The sequence below is a fragment of the Genypterus blacodes genome, unplaced genomic scaffold, assembly GCF_046128005.1.
Source record: "Genypterus blacodes isolate CSIRO-AG114 ecotype Tasmania unplaced genomic scaffold, CSIRO-AGI_Gbla_v1 ptg000017l_1, whole genome shotgun sequence".
In the NCBI taxonomy this organism is placed as follows: domain Eukaryota; kingdom Metazoa; phylum Chordata; class Actinopteri; order Ophidiiformes; family Ophidiidae; genus Genypterus; species Genypterus blacodes.
In genome coordinates, this window is record NW_027466831.1 from 6,085,318 (window position 1) to 6,093,827 (window position 8,510).

The window sequence follows — 8,510 nt, forward strand, 5'->3', positions numbered from 1 at the left end:
GAAAGTGTAAATGAAATTGACAATTAAGTGCTGCATTCTGTTTATCCAGGGATCCTATTTTACCCCTAATTATTAGTTTTACATATAGCAAAATGTAACTATTTCACTTTCAGCACCATGGAAAGCTCCCTGTCTCTATCGTCCATGGCTGCTTGGGAAAGAAACAAAACAAACGCTAGTATGTGATCGATCTTTCCTGTTTGCCGACTCTTTAAGTTGTTGTTCTCCACATGAGCGAAGTAAATCTCTGCCTTCATTCAGGCCTGTAGACGCACACCTTCACACACGGTCACATTATGTGTGATGCCTGTGTAGATGTTATCCTGCAAATTTTCAGCTTGCTTATTCCAAAATATTAAATTGTCTGATATGACTTTATGAATGTGTTTGTGTTCAGTTCAGTACTCAGAGTGGCGCAGGATGGAGAAACGCGCAGTGAAGTAACACAGAAAACCAATTTTTGGAGCCACAGATGGTTTGATCTGTAGACTCAGCAGCAAGGCAGAGAGATAAATCTCCTTCTGACTTCCTCTCAAGGTCTATCTAAAAACACTGACTTTAAATCTCAATTCCATTTTCTCTTGTATTATCTCTCCATTACTCTATTTTCAGATAACATTGTCTCACAAATAAGTGTGTGTACCCTACTGCACATACAATAATGTTTCCTTTGGTTATCATATCAGATGTACATGGAACTTCTGCTTTTCTAAAACTCTGAGAATCCGTGTTCCTCAGCTCTTCTGGCACCTTTCAGAAAGCAGAATTGTATGAAATAGGTTTTTGTGCTTTACCGGCTTCCAGTGTGATACCAGCATAATCGCGTCAAGCCAAACTGCACAAGCACCATCGACACTGTGCAGCACCGTCAGGCCACAGAGCACTTAGGCAGCACAAAAACATGATAGATGCTGGTATACGCTGACAGCAGTGTGACAGAATAATTCTACATGTTGTCCTTAATAAAACCTGTTTAGCCCCGTCTGCTATAGCTGAGGCTTAGACAGCAAACCACCGCCCCGCCACCAACCATTCATTCATCTCACACGGAGCTTTTGATTGTGAGGATTGAGACATAGTCATATCATTATATAAGCGTCACATAATTAACGAAAGAGAGGGAACAAGAACACGAGTGACAGGGAACAAGAGGGAACAAGAGAGAACAAGTGTGAGAGAGAGGGAGGGAGAGAGAGAGAGAGAGAGAGAGAGAGAGAAGGAATGAGAGCTTGTAGTTATTTTTCCAACGCAGTACTGTTACTTTTACATAAGTTAAGTATTGTAGTACAGGTAGACCTTAACAGCCATAGTGACTTTTACCTGGGTTCTTTTGTGTTGTGGGAGATAAACAGTAATTAAGTAAAAACACAATACGCAGGCCTGACCCCATTAGGAAGAACCCACAGCTATTCTAACTGTACGTTGACTTACTTATTCAGCTGGCAGGGGCTTATTTTGCTGTCCTCCCCCACCGTCACTGCAATGTTGTAATTATTATGCAAATTGCCATTGTAGGGATTGAGGAGCTTTGGGTTTTCATTAGTTTTTTGTGATGAGTGGTAATTTTTTAAAGGGGTGGAGAACTCACATGTAGCATTGTGCTCGGGTTGATCGCAGCGATGTGGGCAGGCATTGTTGTTTCCAAACAGCTGAAGGAAACTAAATCTCAGTGAAAGGTTTGGTGCTGTGGTTTGCTCATGTGGGTCAACACAACTTCCTGTTTGGAAGTTTGGAAGTGTCGTTCTCCAGTTGTAGAGGCAGCGGTTCAGAGCACAAACACTTTGATTCACCACCTCCTGGATCCTCCTGTTGCCGGTCTATATCAGCTGTTCAATGCCTCCTACTGCCTTTTTTTCTTCTTTTTTCCAGTGGCTGGTACCCATGGTTAAAATACAATCTTTTTAATTACATTCTGTTTTGTGTCTATCTTCCCTCCCAGTGGAGTCTTTGGAAAGAAGTCAGACTAAACAAGCCTCAGGAAACAGCATCTCAAGCAAGCGAGCCTTTCTGTTGATTTATATGGTACTGCACATCGTTTGCATATTTCATGTTCTTTAATTGTTTTATCTTCCCTAAATTTCCAGAGAGATATTCTGATTCCCTGAGACTATTGTGGTAATGGTCGTATTCCTTTGGATATACAAGAATTCTTAGATTCGAAGAATTTTTCATTCTTAAATATCAGTTGTAACTAGAAGGGTTCTCAATTTGCTCTGTAATTATTAAAGCTACTGAATGTTTAAACTGGATCATCTCAGCGACACATTAGTGGTTGTTGAATGTCTCAACGCTGTCTGTTTCAATTCCATTGAAGTACGCCCTGTATTTTAGTGTTTCAGATCCAGATCCAGATTGTGTGATAATTAGAGGCTAAGCTGAACCCAAATGCAGAGCGCCCAGAGGCAGGGGGCAGAGGTCCAACTATTTACAAGGTACACACAAAACACAAAGGCAGGCTGGATGGGTTTGAGCTTGTAACGTTAAACACTGAAAAACTCGCCTGGGTACTACTGACACACACAGGCTGACAGAAACAGACCAACTAGCAAATAGGGAGAGCCAGCTTCAATCAGAGGGATATAAGGGGATGTCTTGATAGCAGATGAGGAGCAGGTGGAGATCTTCAGCCAGGTGAGCACCATCTGCAATCGAGGAGAGGAACACACACACACACACACACACACAGAGTGAGAGAGAGAGCGAGGGAGAGAGTCTATGGGGTTCTTATGGATCAAAATGTCAAAATGCATCAACTCGCAATAGTAAACCTCCCACCACGTTTTGTCAAGTACAGTATACATCAGTACAGAACAGTTTTGAGGCAATCTGCTAACAAACCAACCAACTTTCCCAGGCCAGCTGAAAACACACCAACACACCCATGTAAGCTACGTATAATGTGCTCATTTTTATACAATTACGTTACCATGCAAACAAATTAATTTGGGATTGCTGACTGGAGCCCTGGAGCGATTCCCCTCCACATTAGCATCTTAACTTTGAGAATATAGTTAGTTTGAACCCAAGGTTGGTCTTGGATCTATAAAATGTCCTCATCTTCTCTGGATGAAACACAAACGCAGACCAAATTGTCAAATGTAAAAACTCAGTAGATGGCTCAGTATGTCTTTACAGACCCACAATGTTTAATTGTTGGCAGCAGATATCGTGGGTTGGACGTCCTTCCAAGTATAAACCGTATGAATCTAAGAACACACAAGAATACATAACTGACATTCAGCCAAATGACTGGCCTGTTTTAGTTGCGTTTGCAGCTGTGATTCAGGTTTTTGGAAGTTACTGTCTTCTTTTTCCATGTGGTATTTTGTCCTGTAGAAAATATTTAATAATGGAGCAAATTTAGTTCAACCATAGCAGGCCAATGACTCATTTAGCACCAAAATAATTGGCCATTATCTCAGTGGCAGCTGATGATGAGGATAATGTGCTCAGTGTGACCAAAATCATCACATTTTAATTTGTACTGTGCATTAGCTTTAAGTGGTCGTGACACAATGCATTCTGGTATGTTGGACCCATTTGCAATTCATGGTCTTATTGCCACAGCGCTCCACAGTGTCTTCCTTGTCTTACAAACCTCCTCATGCATTTTCAATTCCACTCTTCCATACTTCCTTCTCGATTTGACCCATCCAAACAATGTTTAAAATTTGAAGATACTGCAAATTTGATGAAACAACCCCTTGTACTGATGGTCCATATCTAAATTGTGTTCACGTTCAAGAGATGGGCTGAAATGTCAAAAGGGGCCACTTCATTAGAGGCTCTTCTCATCACAACCTCATTTGCATTTTTTAACCTTTTTAATGACATCTGCCAATAATTGAATGGCCATTGATAGCGAGGTACAATATTACCTTAAACTGGATCCTATACAGAAAATAAGCCATAACCCAGACGTCAACCAATGCACAGATTGCAGCTTCAGGCAGAGAAACACTGAAATGCAGTTAACAACATTTCAAGACAGAAATTCAAATGATTTAAAGGACTTGTTAGCATAATGTGGGTAAGAGAGGGCCTGTTGTGAATGCCTTATGTAATAGTCATCCAGCACAGCCACTCCACAGATGGTCCAGGAGAGGTAGGCAGTTCCACCAGCACATCTATTTCCACGTAACAGCAGTAAGAGCTCTTATCCCTCACTACAAGCCCACACTGTGACAGGAGGCTGAGGCACTTGACGAGCAGCAGGGAGGCCAGATTCCGCGATTAGAAATGGATGCTGATGCGAGAGAGAGAGAGAGAGAGAGAGAGAGAGAGAGAGAGAGAGAGAGAGAGAGAGAGAGAGAATGTCAGCATGATGCTGCCATAACACACTATGATTTAAAAAATGCAGTCATATTTCTGTCTGTGGATGTGCCGCTCATTGGTGGTTATTGATTGGCGAGTGAGTAGAGCGTGCGAAGAGACAGCCTGGTCCGCCGAGAAGATTTGCATGATTGATGTATTCTTTGCGAGGTCCATACCCGCTGCTTGTCAGACAGTCAGCTCAGCAGAAAAAATACATACTGCACCCGATGATAAATGGGAAGTTGTACAGAGGCAATTTTAAAATATTGAATACCTGTAGACATACATAGAGTACAAGGCAGCGACAACATGGATTACCTACGTTATGAAATATTGTTATGTTGGCAAAATCGATGGGAGAAGTTTTTGCGCTGAAAGAAGGAAGAGAAACGACTCATTAAGTCGCTATTCTGATCAGAGGGAAGCATCAGAGACATTCATATATTGAACGAGACCTTTCAGTATTCGCTGCAGTAGAAAAAAAATCACAAAACGCAAAGTTTCACCTTCAAAATAAAGCAAATCTACTCACAGCATTTTCATTTTTATTGTGTTGTGATGTGTGTTCCTGAACAGCATGAAAGTAGAACATCCTGATTCTTTATACACACTACAACAGTTTAAATATGCCATTACCAACAGGCTGATTCATATCCACTAAACCTAAACTGCGCTTTCAAGCTTAATAGTTTTCCACTCACACCCCGCTGTCACTGATTAACTGCTATGATTATATGAATATTGGAGCAAATTGGCCACTGCATCACTTCATCAATTTCCTGTGAGATAGGAGAAGTGGATTGAAGGGAAAATCCCATCAAAGTGAGTAAAAATGGCAAAATAGCTGAAAGTTCCATAACCAAGAGTGACAATTATGTAGAGTCAAATACTGTACGACCCCTCTCCCCTGCCATTGTATTCCAGTGTTATTGTCCAGTACACCCCCTCCCCTTAGCTTAAATTAGTGCCACGGATGTCCAGAAAGATGGGTTTGTCATAAATTCTCCCCATCTATTGAAGAAATACAATAAGACCTGAGTTAAACTGAGCAGAATCGCACAAAGACTGCTGTAATTAAGCTTCATCATTGGCTGGTGGTCCCAGACTATTATCCCACAGGAGGCAATTCTTGGTGACTCATCCCTGCATTGATGGCCAAACAAAGCATATGTTAAGGCTTTCGGGTTGCAATGAACAGTTGAGATGGTGATGCTAGACACAATGAATAATTCAGGATGCTGTGCAGCTTGATAGCAGCTTTTGTGTTTTGGTATAGATGCGACTAACTGTTGCCCGTAGAGTAACAGGGTCGCACAGACTCTGTGAGAGGAAAATAGATGCCACTATATTGTGAAGAAGACATTTATAGCACATTATACTTGCAGCTGCAATCAAAGGGCATAATAATAACACGGCCTCAACAACCAACATAAAAGAATGAGTGTTAGCACATAGAGAAAGGTTGAACTTTCCTCGACCCGAGAGACGGAAGTAACGAGGTGAACACTGTGTGTTGGCCGAAAATGAGTTTGGTGATGTTTCTGTGAGACGATAATTTTATTACTATTTGTTTTTACAGATCGCTTTTCCTAGAACAATACTGTGTCTGCGAATGATGATCAGGACTTTATTTGCCGTCGAGTTTATATATAATATGCAAATCTCTGCTTTATTTGTGCTCCCTTCACGATAAGACAAATCCATGCACCCTGTATTTCCTGAGATGGAATGAAATACGTTTGCCTTAACCCGAAAGTTGCGATTGGTACTGTTAACAATAAAACGTCTAAGTATATACTTCTTGAGGCAAAAGTGAATAATTCAATGAATGTGTTGCAGAGTCTGTGGCGTATAATAAGAACTCTTCCAACATTTATTTGCTCATTGTAGATTTCCTGATATAGTATATGTGTTGTTCTTAGCAGCTCTGTTCTCGGCTTGCAAAGATCAACGATGCTCCATATTTGCCACAGCAGCTGAGGTCGAACCTATAGACTGATCGGCTCTAAGAACATTGCAGATAGCATTCCTCATCACATTCTGTTCCAGGGTAAAGACTTAAATCCTCAGAAGTTCATCCCTGGCCACAGTTCAGAGCAGGTATGCCTTGGTAATGCTGAGCAGAGCCTACGTCTGCCCCAGAACAGCCTGAATTATTGAACGCCTGGATTCAACAATGTGCTGGAAAGCTACCAAGGGGAATTTAAACATGATATCATCTCACAATTGTTGGTATATTCATGCTGCACTCCTCCTATTCCACTTCCTCCTAAAGGTACCCTATAGCTTTACGATGGGGGTGCCATTCCAAGTCAAGCTGATGGGCCTGTCGCCATAAAAGATACAATGCTGAATGTCTCTGTGAGAATGTGTGCTGTAACCATGCCTGCCATTGACCATTGAGCCATGAATCATAACTGTGTCTGTATATGGGGGGCTATAATCTTATTTTCTCAGGGGTAATATGTTCTCTAAAGCCTTTGATAACATGACATGATTCCAATAACTGTGGAAACTAACCTTGATCGATTGCACTGCTTGTTTTATTTGAACTGAGAGTTTTCGGTGGTAGGAAAAAGAATACGTTATTGTACTGTAAGTTGTATTTTTATACCATAGCCCAGTTTGAAAAGCTGTACATACAGACCAACGGAAGAATATGATACTTTCCTCCAACAAATTCCACTTATTGATTTTGTCCTCTATTGTTGTTATGAGGCTGACGCTTTCTCTTATACATCACCTCCTATTCAGATTACTTCAGCCCCATTGCAAACAAGCATAAATGAGTTCACGCTTAATTGACAATAAAGCGGCGCCGCAACTGCTGTCACTCTCTGAACGGGTACTCAGACCTCCACACCGCCATTATCCATCTTTTAATGGTTTGCTCCTTCACAACAATGTCTAGTAAGTGGACCTGTGAGACTTTGAGCACCTCTGCAGCACCGAGCGGACCTTACAGCTGGACACTCTACAGATCGAACGTTGTGGTTCACCGTCTCCACCTTAGTGTAGTGTGTTATGAAGCTGTTTTGGTTTGATGCACACATTATAAGGCCATGGGGGGATTTGTTATTATAGTGTTGGTGCACCAAGTGTGTTGTGCATACAGTGAGTCCTACCCAGTACACCTTTCTGAGACATTTACTTATTCCAGGAGGACCCCAAGGGCCCTTAAACCCAACTTCACACTTGAATGATCACACAATGAACACACTGCACCGTATTACACAAAGGTGTGAATGGATCCGTGTGGACTCACCATGCTTTCCTGCTCACGATTTACTACTATCCAGGGACAAGTGAGAGGGAGGCCACAGTTTGATAAAGAGTAATGGCAGCAGGAAATCATTAATGTGCTCCTCCAATTTCGATCGGGACATAAGAGTTCCACACCAAGCACATAGGAATTGAGACGTAGGCATGATCCAATATCATTGTAATTATTTTGGTTAATGAAAGAGGAGAGATGCTGAAAGCTGAGAGTGGCATTTTTCCCAATTATATTCCATGGCAAAATAAAGTGATGATCATATAGGATATAATTGAATTGAGAATTGGGTCGGACTGAATGTAGATATGATTACAAATGTTTAATTTGGTGTATTTAAGGAAAGATTAAATAAAAACTGATAAACACCAGCACCCCCCCACCCCCCCAACTCTCCCTCTCAACCAAAGTTAAAGAACATCAGCACTGTTTCTTGACCTCATACGAACTGGGAGACATAAGTCAGGCATCTCGCTAAGATGAAGAAGAAAATCAATAGCTTTTAATATCCCTATATTTCAAGCATATCTTCTTCAGAGCTGAAGCGATACCATCTTGACAGAGCGCTTCTCCTTCGTAAGATCGGCATAGGCTAGAGATGGAAAATTATTCTTCCCTCTAAAAAAAGAAAAAGTGGTAAATTATTAATGGAGTGAATGAAACCTGCAGGCCTGGACTCTCAGGAACCAGGTTTTTCCCTATGATCACCCAAACAACAGCATTCCTCTCATCTGCTTCAGCTTACGGGGCCCGTTTAGCGTGAGCTGGTATGACTGCTCAGGGCTGCTGATGCATGGCTCGTACTTACACGGTCGGAAAGCTTGCAGGCGGCAGGCGGTGTTTGACACAATGCTGATGTCACATAAGTCAATCATGGTCAAAATTGTAGGTCAGGAGGGCATTCTAATTGCTTAAATTCAGG